The sequence below is a fragment of the Zonotrichia leucophrys genome, chromosome 7 (assembly GCF_028769735.1).
Source record: "Zonotrichia leucophrys gambelii isolate GWCS_2022_RI chromosome 7, RI_Zleu_2.0, whole genome shotgun sequence".
Classification (NCBI taxonomy): Eukaryota; Metazoa; Chordata; class Aves; order Passeriformes; family Passerellidae; genus Zonotrichia; species Zonotrichia leucophrys.
The window spans coordinates 7,040,453-7,054,205 of record NC_088177.1 but is presented as its reverse complement, the minus strand read 5'-3'; the positions used below and the strand labels follow the sequence as shown (position 1 = coordinate 7,054,205).

The following is a 13,753-nucleotide window of genomic DNA, read 5'->3' as shown; positions in this document are numbered from 1 at the left end:
TGGACGCGAAAGATGCTATCATCCCTTCATCAGTTTCCTATGCTGTGCATGACAGACTCCCTTCCCCTGTGATTGATATTCAACAAGACTCTGTCGCAGCTAATAGGCTCAAAATCTAATTTGGCCAAAGAAAAACAAGACTAAAAAGCAAGGTTAGCAATAAAATTGTGTTTTGAAAATGAGGACTGAAACACAGAGAAAAAGAGGGAATCTGCAGCATTAACTTTGTTGAAGTTTTATACACAAGCTGTTCAATGAATTCAGATTTACATGTGACTAGTGAAGAAGACAAAGCAAATTTTAAGATGATCTCTTGAAGGGCCATTTGGAACAGTCATGGAGTTTGTGGCCTGGATTTATCAGCTCTCCTACAGTAAATTCTGAATAATAGTCTTTAATGGTAAAAATCACTCATGAGAAGATGCTGCTTTTATTCATATGTCCTGGTGATATTTTGCATGTCATCTTCCCTGAAAAGCACAGTCCAAAACTGCATCATTGTGCAGTGATGTTTTATGGAAATTAATCAAAGCCTATAATCCCATTATCCTGTGATTCTAGCATTTCTGGACCTACTGCTCAACAATCTGCTGAGCTCAGAATAACTCAGTTTATGTGATTTCCAGTCTACTTTGTAATTATTTTCTGTAATTGACAGCAGATTATGCAGAATATCCCACAGAGATCATCAAACCATCTGAGCTCTCTCTGGCTTTAAAAAAAATTATTGAGATGTCAGAGGACTGTGAGTTCAGATATTCTTTTCCATAATGAGTGGTCATATTTCCATTCTTTCAAACCCTTATTTTTATCCAAAATTTGACCTTCCTTCCTGAAGGAAGAGCCAGTTTGAACCTTGCTTTATGTCTGCCACAATGATTTGCACTTGCACCTGTCTGAGCTGATAGGATGGGCCTGGTAATTTCTCCACTGTTGGTACCACCCCAGCTCAGCAGGCAGGGGCAAGATTATTAGATATATTAAAGTTAAGATTTCATCTACATGATCTGACAGACTGTTGTAACTCAAACTGCAGTATTTTTAGGCACTGACTAATGGTTAATTAACCAGCATATGAGAAATATCTGCTTTCCTGCTAGCACCCCAGAGCTCATTGATCTACCTCCCTGTAATACACATAAAAATATGGCATTTCTTTCAGCACTCGCTCTTTGATTGAATATTTGTCTTTGTCACTAGTCAATAACCCTAGCTGCTAAAGACTTAAAAAAAAAAAGTCTTCAAACACTAATTTCTATGTTATTTAGTCAAATTTTCTTTAACTGCAGGCATATCCTAAATCCCTTGCTACTCTCCTAAACTACATAGGTAACTAAAAATATATAATGTGGTCTTGTGCAATATATTAATGGTAATCCACTGCCAGCCTTAGACAGAGACTTTTTCCAGCTTATTAAAATCTAAATTATTCCCTTTAGGATCTCTACCATGTGCAAATGTGAGGCTGCCAAGGGTCACTGGGTTCAAAACTGAAATTCATTTTCACACCTCTCCAACCTGGGCTGAAGAAGCTGCACTGAAAGCTTTGTGCAAACACCCTTCTCTAATAACCAATAACAAAGAAGACATAGAAGCTTGATGCTGAAACAGAATCTCAGCTATAAAACTGGTCAATATTCAGCTCTACACATTTGAAGACACACAATCTTTTCCTGCATCTCATACTTGATAGGCATAAATGTCTAAGGAGATACAATGACCTATGAGAATTATATTCTGGGATGTGTAAAGAGACCAGGGAGCAAAGTCATTTGAAGCAAGGGACCCAATTAGGAATGCATTAAAATTCCAGGCTCTCAGTTGTACTAGGAAACTCAGAGCTTGACTGCATCTGCTTAACATTGGGATGGACCTCCAGGAGTAACCAAATATCTCTAAATTATTCCTGTCCACAGAGACTGGTATGGAACAAAGACTAGAGTGATGTGAGAAATGGATTTGGATGCTGTCCTCTTGAATATTCTTGAGATTGGGGTTTTCTTGTTATTGGTTTTGGGTTTTTAATAACAATGCAAAAGAGAGGGGAAAAAAATTACAGGATTATTTCAGTGTTTGGACAACCCACAGAACATCTGAATTCCAGAGTAAAGTATCAGCCCAATTTCTAGCAGATTTTTCATGTAGAAATACAATTAAAATGGACAAACTGTTGCAAGTTCGTTGCATTATGTTCCACATGTGATTACAGTTCCTTTCTGACTGCAGTTCAAGTTGGGTCTCCATCAAAATAACAAGTCCTTGAACAGTCTGGGATCTTGGCATGTTAGAAAGTTATTTCCTTAAGCATCCCTGCAGAAAGAATCCTTTTTTAAATGGTCTTCAGCCTCATGTGGTAAAAGTACATTAAAATAACAAGAGATTTGGGAGGAGAGGTTGGTGGTAGTACAAAGAAGATGTGATAATTCTTGTAGTGGGTAATGAAGATACTTCATTTGAAAAATTCTTTTAAGAGTGAAATTAGGAATTACATTGTATTTTTACAATTCTAAATATGTTAAGTAAATATTGACTTTAGGCTTAGCAAGCTTACTTTGCTTCGCAAGCACCAAATTCCAAACTGCACAAAATTAAAGGTGCTTTTCCACATTTTGCAATTGGAATCATGTCCCAGAAGTGCTCAGTAACAACATAAAAAGGTTTAGAGGTGACTGAAATTCCAGAGGGATAAGCATTCCTCTGTGACTTTTGCAGTGCTTCAAAGTTTGTACAAATAGACATTCTTGTGCAAACTTGGTGGGCCAGTTACAATATCAGCAGTTCCAGATAACTGCAAGAACCTAAAAATTTCTCACTTAAATCACATTAAAATTTTTCAGATGATGCTTTACATCTCTTCCAAGGAGACATCATCTATAACAACCTAAAAAAAAATTTATTATTTAGCAATTAAAATCCCACCAAAACTGTCATTTATCACCAAACAGTGCAAACATATGCTCATATTGTTCAGACCCTAGTCAGCCTGAGTTTTTTTTCTTTATAAATAAACCCAAATAACAATATAAATATACATGAGCCTGTAATTTGCTGACCACAGTAATCTCAACATTTTCCATTTTTAGATTGAAAATCAGATTGAAGGGGACCTTCCAGATCTGGGTAACCACCTGGCAGTCCACAAGTAAGCTCTTCCATGTGGTAATTCTACCATCGAAAACCCAATTTTTATTGCCTACTTGTAAATAACAGACAAGTCCTACTGCAAATAATTTCATTGGAAAATATGTACATAAATATAAATATATATCCTATTTAAGATTACCTCCATTTGAGAGGCTGAGAAGAAAAGAGTATTCAAAAGTAATGATGTAAATCTCACCGTTTGAGTTTGTATCTAACAACTACTGCCCATTGAAGCAAGAGAGTCCTGTCTCAGTTCACAAACTGCTGAAAACAGTTTCTATTTTCCTGGAGTTTTATAATTATTCCCTTTTGGCTTTATAAAGCAGACTCAGTTTAATGTCTTTTATAAACCAAATGCCTCCCACTTTCTAACATTAATTGCCAAGATAGGAGCAACAGTTCTCTTTTAAATAAGCAGGAAATAAACTATATCTGCTGTTAACACTCTGGTTTAGCAGTTTCTGTAAGTGAAATGTCACCTGGCCACTTGAGAGACAAAAAATGCCAATTTCAGTGAACATGACCTGTTTTCTCCACCCTTGGGTGATAATGCATTTAGTGATAATGAAGAGTAAAGATAAGGTACATTTCTGAGCCTGTACATCCTTTTGAGTTCTAAATTCATAAGTTTTAGACAAAAAAAAAAAAAAATCAAGGGTCACTTAAGAACAACTACAGGTATGTACAACAGCAATATCCAGATTGTGAAGTCTATCAGAAGTTCTGGAGATTTGTAGGAGGTACTGTATTTCCTAGTTTTGTTGTTGCTCAAAGCATAGGCCTGATACTGAAATCACAGCTGATATCATTGTTAAAACTACAAAACCAGATTCAAAATAAGGATTATTTCACTCCTGGTATCTTTGGATATCAAGTAACAACAGAAAAACAGATACATGAAGGATGAGAAAGAACTTCATCATTTGCTTTTGGCATTGACCCTCTGTTACATCTGTGATAATGTAGCGGAGATCCAACCAGATACTTTGTATTCCAAATTCAGCACTGTTACACTGGCCACAACCACACTGTAACACTAAGGACTGCATTGGCTAAAACCAAGAAATTTGACTTTTCACTACCAAGATTGTCCAGATTTTGGCTTTGAGACACAATTCTGTGAGATGCAGAACAGCCTCAAATGCCTGGGGCTATACTGGGGTAAAGAATTGGTGAATATATGGAGAAATAGATAGATACTCTTTTTTCATCTGAGACAAAGCAGAGTAACATTTCCAGAATATTTTTAGAGCTGTGTGGGATCTCAGCACCTCAGGACTGAGTGCCGAGTCACCGAGACCACCCTTGGGGGGCTCGGGAGTCCTGGAATGTTGCCAGAAGTGTCTGGTGGCTGGACTTTGATCCTACACGGGAGACGACACCTGTATGAGGATAGGAGGATTTCACCAGGGTGAATGGCGAAGGGATTAGTTAATTAGAGGGTGAGACACAGGGTTTAGGATTTCTGTACAGGGGGGTTTAGAGAAGTAAGATGGAGGAATTGGGGCGTGTCCTGTCCTTCTTCTTCTTCTTCTTCTCCTCCATCTTCTTTGGTGATGGTGGCACTTTCGGATTGGTCATTACTGAAAGTGCACTCAGCAATAAGAATAAAAAGGATTGGGGAAAAATGATAAATATTGTACACGTAACAATGGGTATAAAGATAGGTGACTGTCCGGAGGGCTAGACAGTGTGCTCATGGCTGACTGCTGAGCAGACCTCTGTCGGGCCGAAAGAAAATCTTTTAGATAAACATTTAATAAACATAAAAACCGAAAGAAGAACTGAAGCCTCTTCTCGTCCTTTGATACGCGGGCTGCCCCAAGGCCACTCCGGGCCTTTCCAGGCCCTTCAAACAGCCGAAAACCGGACAGAGCTGTTGTATTGATAGAAGCCATTCAAGTTCACTGTTCAAATATGCCAGGAGCTGCACAGGAGCCTACAAAAGCCAGAAAGAGGAACTGAGTCTGCACACAGTTAGGCCTTCTTGAGCTGGAGCTCTTCTGTGCCTTGGAAAGGCCGGATTCCACCATTAAGAAGAGGCATTATGTCCTGTTTGGGTTGTTTCTTGAGTTAGACATTAAAAGGAAGGAATGAGGACCCTGTAAGAGCTGCACTGAGTCAGATGAAGGACCAGCTGCTCAGCATCTCAAAGGAAGAACATGAGAAGACACTCAGGAGATCAGTGTAGGAAACAGGACAAATACAGAATGGTGCCTCCCAGGAAATATTTTGCCATCTTCCTATCAGTCAGACTTAGAGGCTTCTTAAAAGTTGTTTCCATTTTAACAGCTTCTAAAGGACCTCTTAAACTGTGTGATTTCTCCTTGCATGCATTTACACTTTTGGCCTGCAGGAAACCCTGTAGATTCTACAACATAACTTAGATTTTGCCTGGCTGAGTATTTAACTTTATTTCTTTGAAATCCACTATTCAAAACTTCATTGGGTGCCCCAGGGGTTTTTCCTGTGTCAAACACTGAACAGCCCCTCCCTGTTCATCCATTTGTGATCTGTGAGTTCATAATCTTGCTTTAGTCAAACTTTATCACTTCTTTCCCAAATTGCTCCCTTCTCCAATTTCTAGTCAGCTTCATCTCTTCTCATATGATGTAATTCACAGTCTCTGATCACTCCTAACATCCTGTATTACTTACTGTATATTTTCTGATGTAGAGAAAGAGAACTGACAGATTCAGATCTGAGTGCACCATGGATCTGTATCGTGGATCACAGACAAAGGGATGTTTTGTTTTGTTCACAAATCCTTTCTTAATAATTTCCAGCTCTGTGGTTTTTTGATCACTGCTGAACATTGAGCTGCTATTCTCAGAGACTCTTTGAAGTATTTTTACAATCTCATTTCTGATTACTAATATCAAAAGTCCATTTGGTTTTATAGGCAGTCACTTTTCACTTCTAATGTGATTTTGCATTTATCATGCAAAGTACTACCAACACTAAATTATATCTGCTGTTTCATTTGCCTGTCACGTAGCATCCCAGTATCCTTTTGCAACATTTTGCAATCAGATTTAGATTTTATTATCCTCAGCAATTTTATATCATCTGCAACTGTCACCTCAATATTCCTCCCCTTTCCGGACCATTTACAAATATGCTGAAAAGCAAGGTAGCAAAACAAGGTCCCGACAGATTCCAAATTTCCTCCACAGCAAGAAATGATCCCATATTCCTATTTCTGGTTTTTATATTTTCTACTATTTTTGAAGTATTTTATATCATCCCAAGGAGATTTCATTCCTTTAACAACAGTAATTGCTCATGGTTTTGTGAAAAACTTTACTGATATCTGAATAGAGATGACTATGCAGATCAGAGAGGCGCTTACTGGTTCCTTCAAATAACAAAACAACCTGAGAGCTGATTGTTTGCTCTATAGAAGAGGATCACAGATAGATGTTTACCTATTATACACATGCTATCTACAGGCAGCTTAAATACATTTTCTGCAAATTCACCAGGGCAGAAGCAAGACTAATCCATTCATTCCCAATTGTCAGAGTTACCACTAAGACCTTTCCTGATAATTGCAAAAAGAAGTTGATTAGACAATGCAACAAAGACAACCACTCAGAAATTTCCTACCTAAGTTCCTTTAAAACCCTTGGACAAATACCATCAAGCCCTGCTACTGCTCATTTTACTTCAATAGCTTCATAAAAATTATACTGGAGAGAAAATGTAGAAAATTACTACCTCCACAGTGAACACTAAGACATATAACTCATCCATATTTTCTAGTCTGTTCTTACTGCTTTTGTTCCTTCTTAGTCTTTCTCCTTTTATACATCAGTAATTTATCTGCTGTACAATCTCTTTGGCAAATCTCCATGAATGGCTGGTGACTTGTTTCCTCAGGGAAGTTTCTAATTCTCCCAGGTCCAATGAAGTCTGTAAAATAAATCATGACAGAATTTCAGTTTGCATTCAAATGAGAACACAGAGTGTCCCTGGCACCTTGAGCTGTCATTCAAGCCTGTGCAAGGTGGATGAACAGTGTGGCCACTCTTATTAATTATGGCAAAGGAAAGAAGACAATGGAGAATCAGCTCAACCAGGATTATACTGTGCCTGTGGGACTTTACAATCAGATAGCACTTTGCACTGAAATGCTAGTGTGATATCTGAAAAGAAATCTCAAATATTTTCCTGCAAATGGGGAGCTCCTTTGTACACTCAGTGGACACACGAAGTACCTATTAGAAATGTCTGGTTTGGTACCTAAAGCCAAGAGTTCATTTCCTACTTGACAACTCACTGCAAAGTTAATGGAAATACTTGTAGAATTTATATTTACAATATCTGTGGAAATGAACAGGTCTGAATATAGATTAATATTCTCTAGTGCTGGAAAATTGTATAGCCCAGTTGTTACTTTTATGAACAGGGAGCTGAATAAAACTTTCAAAAGCAAGACTGAAAGAATAATTTATTGGGGTTTCCAGAGGTTCTTGTTTGTTTGTTTGTTTGCTTGCTTGCTTTCAGCTGGGCAGAGTTTATAATACTTCTTAAAAATCTGATTTTTTACTATCCATAAAAGGATAAGGATACAGTTAAATCCTAACTGCAAAGTGGAAAGGATACAGTTAAATTCTAACTGCAAAGTGGAAAGGACACAGTTAAATCCTAACTGCAAAGTCTTATTCTTGTTACAAAACAGGGCAGTTGTGTGATTATGGGAGAAGGACAGGAACATTTTCTATTACTTACTCTTATATTTAATCAGAGTTAAACCAAGGTTATTCTACAGCAACTTCAAATTGTGACTAAGAAGAGAGAGTGTGACTCCTCAAGATTTCACTTTGTGATCAGAATATAAGTGGAATTGGATACTGTTTGAGCTTTTCAGAATTTTATTGTACTGCATTTCAAAAAGCATACATGAGGTCCTGAGAAATCAGAGCAATCAAACAAAAAAGCAAGGTACATTCTTGAACAAGAACAAGAGTTTTCTGATCTCCAGCATAGTGGTGTGAGTCAGTTATCATTTTGCAGTAAATTCAATTCCATCAATAAAGCTGAGGTAGACATCAAACAGAAAACTTTAAAAGCATATCTTGGAATCCTCAAGCATGATTATTTCGTTCAGCAAAGAATAGACAAAAAACACTTTTCAGGAAGGTCCTTTTTATCTTATCTCTGGCTCAAATTTCATTTTTTCCTGTTTTTTTTTTTTCCTTTTCTCCTTTTTTTGTTTTGAAGTCATGTCCAACATTAATAATACAATACTGAGCCTATCACCAAAGAGTCCACTTAGTGTCTGCAAAGCTAAGAGCCCTTTATTCAGAGGAACTTATGAGGGGCTTATAAAAGAAGGGAAGAAATCCTGCATAGAGGGATGAAGCCCTTGCAGAAACCAGGCAACAGGGCTTTGAAGGAGATGCAGATTACAAAGCAGATTCTCTCTAGTGCCTATCCCAAGTGCTTTACTGCTGTGGCAATACAAGAATAACATCATGTAACACTGTGTCTGTCTACCTGACACAAGTGGGGGGCTATGAACCACAACAAAGGCAGGAATGCTGAATGTAGTCCCCCTCACAGGGAATAGATTACTATATCTATAACATTTTCTCTGTCTATATTCTCTAATAATAATAATATATAATTCATCATAACAGATTTTTCTATTATGAAAGGCAAGCTACATTTAATGTGTGTGCTGTAGTTTTGTTGTACAGTGTTACAAGTCAAAAGGGAACACATCTGACATGCACTTCCCTAGGGAAAGCTTTATGGAGGCATTGCCTGTAAATAATCCCAGAGCTCTTCTATGCTCTAGTCATGTTTCTCCACCTTACAGTAGTTTATTATTCAAACAACTGGAGATGGAAAACTCAACAAGTATGCAATTCTGGAGTTAGCACTGGTGATTTCTGTGCATTTATGCTCTGTATTATCAACCATTGCTGGTCTGTAACCAGAATTCTCTGAAATTCAGTGCAGAGAAGTGCCAGAGAATTGGTCCCACAACACAGACAGTCCCACTGTGTTCAATGTCTGCCTAAGATTATTCCTGTCCTTTCAGGCTCAGTGCACAGCAAGCAAGCAGAAGTTGGCAGATGTGACTTTGCCCCTTGGCTGCCCGAGTTCTCTGTTATTCCAAAGTTGTGACTGGCACTCAGTCACACCAAGGAGTTTTTGCCATCCACTCAAGGCAGTACCTGCAAGTTTTGGACACAAAATCAAGCAGGAGAACACTGTCAATAGATGATACCTTGAATGTCTCTATCAGAATATACTTGTTTCTCTCATGAAAACACAGGCCTCACAGAAACCCAAAAGCTCTCAGTTAGCAACAGGTACAGCTGAGATGTACAGTCCCAGCCTTACACAATGTTTAGGGAGTTTCACACAACCAACAGATGTAACAACCATCTTCTTTAATCACTTTATTTACTTCCGTAATGATTCCTCCTTGCACTAAGGGTCAGGAATCAGTACATGGAGTCCTGGAAAGATGCAAACAGGCAAGATGAGATGCCAGCACCAGGCCTTAATGGTCCTGATCAAGATCTCCTGGGGCCTCCACCCACTCTCTTCTTATGGCCATGGAATCAGCAAGCAGATGGGTGGAAGTTTCAATGTGGGACAGGCCTGGCAGAGCTAAATCTGAATAATTGCTGGCCTACTTGTCCCACAGTAAATGCAGAATAGACATGTTAGTGGTCAGTTCTGATTGTACTGACACTTCAGTGCTGCAGGCGGTAATGCTCTCTCTTCTTCCAGTCTCTTGCTTACTGTGATTCAAAAATCCAATGTTTCCAAACTTTCTCAAGGAACACCCCGTGAGCAGGAAGCCTGCTCACCTATGCAGTTTTCATTTCCCTAATCAAGGCAGGTAATTTGCTCATAGCTGCCAATTTTATCATGCAGCTATGTCAGATATAAATACTGTGGACTGTGTAGTGTGCCATCCTGTCCCTGAATGGGAGACCTGGTTGACACGATCCAGCTTGAGAACTGTGAGCCAATAAAGGCTACTGCTCCCTTTGGGAAGAGCTCTGCTAGGAAACCACTGTTGTATAATACTTCTGTATAAGAACTTACCAAGCTCAAAGGTGACTGCAGTGTTAGGTCAGCTCCTGTATATGAGCTATACAAATTAAAACCATAATAAATGGGAAAGAATGAAAGTGCTGTAGTTGCTGTTATTTCACCTGCTTTGTTTCCCTGTGATGCAAGCCCATTACACAAACCTGAGCAGATCATATAAGAAGTTCCCCATCTTACACACAAGGATGTCCAAGGCTTTGATCATTCAGTGCCTCATAAAGTTTCCAAATCCCTAACCTGTCATTAAATGCCAGTGAGTTTTTCTAAGCAGGAACACAGCACAATGCTGGGTGAAAAGTAAAACTCCAAAGTACTCAGCATTGTTGCAGATGCTTGTGGGTGCAGATAAGTGTCTTTCAGCATGCATTTGTAAACCTCGAGAAAGTGAATCATCATTTTCTGTCCTGTGTGGAGAAATCCCAGAGGAACGGCACCAAACAACAGCAGGGATTTTTGTCCACTGCCACCAAACCATACCCATTTTCTTACTTAAAAAAAAAAAATTTTGTGACCATTTCCTGAAGATTCAAGGCATGTGATGAATATTGCGACAGAAATAGACCAGAGTTCTGCATCTCATTATAACCTACAGGCATGTTTATTTAATTTACATGAGGTTGTGGAGGTGACCAGAAACAGTTTTTTACTTTGATGTTTGTCCTTATGAAAGAAGGCTGCATCCATACAGTAGAGCAGGATTGGCCACGAGATGTCACCCAGCCTCTATGAGCTCTGAGGCAGGCTGGAGGGAACAGAGACCGCTCTGAAGCTGAGCTGAACGAGAGACTGTGTCCAAAGCAGTCATCTCCTCCCTGCAACAACACACCGCTTCCTCTGCGCTAATGGCTCTCACAGACCAACTTCTGGTGCCGTGCAGAGCGTGTTTTACAGACAGCCTAAGCGGCTGAACAGACACAAATACTTGATTCTAATGCTTAGGAAACGTGTGGGCCGGTGGAACGCGCCCGCTCAGCGCGGGCAAAGCCGCGCTACTGCCGGCGGCTTTGCTGAGAGAAACCCTCGCAGAAGGGGGACGAGCCCGGGGCGGCAGAGGCCGGGAGCCGCCTCCGCACCCTCACCACGGCGGGCGGCGGCTGTCACCGTGCCCGGTGATCGTGGCCGTGCCAAAACACCCATGCCCGTACCCACAGCCGCGGCCAGGGCCGTGCCCGGGCGGTTCCCCTCAGGGCCGCCCTGCGCGCTCGGCGCCCGGGCACGCACTTTGCAGACGCTCCCTGGCTGCGCCTCGCCCAGTCACAGGAGCTTCCGGCCGCGCGCGCTGCCCCACCCCGCCCTCCGCCCGCCCCGCCCCGCCCCGCCGCGCTGCGCTGCGCCCCCGTGCGCGGCCGGCACTTTGCAGACGCTCCCCGGCGCCGCCCGCCCCCGCCTGGCCCGTCCCCCGGCGGCGCGGCCGCGCCTCCGCCCGCGCTCGGCCATGGGCGCTGCGCCGCGCTCCGCCCGGCGCGGGGACCTGCGCGCCGCCCGGACAGGTGAGGCGGCACCGCGCTGCGGGACCATCGGGGCTCCGCCGCCGCGCCCAGCCCCGCTGCGGGGGTCGCTGCAGCCGAGCGGGGGGGGCCGCACGACAACACCAACACCCCCCCCCCCCCCCCCCGCCCGGCGGCATCGCCCCCGCCTGCCCGGGCGCGGCGGCGGGCGCGGAGCGGGAGGGATGCGGGCATGGGGGCAGCGCCCGGCGGCCGCCCCGGAGCGGCGGGGCCCGGGCTGGCCGCGGCCCGGCCGCCCCCGTCACCTTGCAGAACGACCTTCCGCGGCGGGGGGAGCCGCGGGGCCCGGGCCGGGCGCGCCGGGCGGCGGCTGCGGGCGGGGGGCGGCCCCGGGCGCACCGAGAGGGTTCGCCGAGCGCGGCGGCGGTGCCGCGGGTGGGAGGATGGATGTTGGGCGAGAGTCTGTTGAAATCTCCCCCTTGTGATGCCATTTACAAGCTCTCGGTTCCACCCGCTTTGGTGGTTTTGTTCGCTCTCCAATGCTTTGTAAACCTCTAGGAAGTGAATTTGAGATAGAGATTTTCCTGAAAGCTGTCATCTCAGTGCCAAACGTGCCCTGGGCTGCCATAGCTACTACTTTTTCTTTTTTTTTTTTTTTGTAATTTGCCAGAGGTTTGGATTGGAAAAAACAGTGCTTTTTATTTGCCAGCTTCAGTGTTTCTGACACATCAACATCACCTTGTGGTTTGGTCGCAGGGATTTCTGTGTCAAAATCGCATCAGGCTGACCTGATGTGATTGCATAGGTGTGCGGACCTACATTGAACAAGTATTGTATTGTTTTTTCTTGAGTTTCAGCAACTGTTTCATGCAAAGTTACTTTGTAGCACATTTACGGGGAAAATAAGTGTCACTCGGTTTTGAGGAAGTAAATCTTGGTCGAGGCTTTCCCCACTGTCAAGAGTCTGTAGGTTCCATCTTTCCCAGCTGTGCTACAGTATCAGTCTCATCTTTTAAGAGCATATTTTTCCTGCCGGCATTGGGGTCAGCAAACCTGAGAAAATGAATTCTCGATTCGTGCTCTGGGTCTTGTTACATCAATCTCTCCTGATAACTGCAGCAAGAATAGAACACTTTAAATGAAGGCTCACTCTTGAGATTCGTGTTATTATTCAGACTTATTTGCCTAAAAAGCTCTGTCGCCTTGTCCCCATGAAATAGTATGATGGCTTTTTCAACAGCATGACTCATAATCCTAAATACAGGAATGAATTTTGACTTAGTGCTGTGCGAGTGCTTTATCTCAGCAAACAGCTTTGTGTGTAAAATGCCAGTAGGGTGGAGGGAGTCGCTGGCACTCATCTGCTAATCTCTGTCCTCGGGAGGACAGCGTTTAAAGTTGCTTTCAGATTGGGGCTATGTCTTGGCTCCCAAATCAATGGGGTGATCTCAGTTCTTCCAGCATAATTTTGCCATTTCATAAAAAGCTTTCAAAAAACCGGTTAGTTCTTGGTTTCTATATTATTGAAACCATTTTGCCTGGGGATGCAAAGTTCAATTTACTCTGAATGGATGATTTACCTTTTCCCTTCTTGATCTCTGTGTAATGACTCTGACTGTAGTTCATGAGAAACCCTGCTTACTGCAGCACCCACGGTTCACATAATTACTGCTGCTTGTACCAAGCCTAGCAATAGGGGAAAAGCCTTCCACCTTTCTTTCTGGTGGTTTTATTGCATTCAAGGTACTTTCACTTCAGCTTTCCCTTCTTTGCCTATCTGAGGTGTAGGGAGTAGTTTACTCTTTAAATGGCCCGTGGAGCAGTATGTTTACTAAAAGAAATGTCTATTCTTCCTGATTTAACATATGCAGGCTGTTTTCTGTTGCTCTTATGTAGAATATGGATTTATTTTGTACGAACAGAATAAGGATTAAATAAGAACATATGCTTCCTCTTTTCTGGGTGATAAATCCATCTTGCTGTCCCGGAGGAAGGCAGCTTATACAGCCTGGACTGAAAAGATGCTGAAAGACAAAGTGACTGAATGCTGAATATAAGAAGATCAGGTTGTATAAGCTCCC

General features: G+C 42.2%; 1 protein-coding gene across 5 annotated transcripts in view; it reads left to right on the top strand.

Moving 5' to 3' along the window:
• The first annotated feature begins 11,612 nt into the window (after positions 1–11,612).
• Positions 11,613–13,753, top strand: part of MGAT5 (alpha-1,6-mannosylglycoprotein 6-beta-N-acetylglucosaminyltransferase) — a 111,719-nt gene continuing 109,578 nt past the window's right edge. For 4 of the 5 annotated variants that reach the window (XM_064718190.1, XM_064718187.1, XM_064718189.1 and 1 more), the window contains exon 1: positions 11,629–11,714. The gene's annotated coding sequence lies outside the window, so the exon portion shown is untranslated. Of the gene's footprint in view, positions 11,715–13,753 lie in introns of all 5 variants that reach the window. The other variant, XM_064718191.1, reaches the window with a different exon arrangement.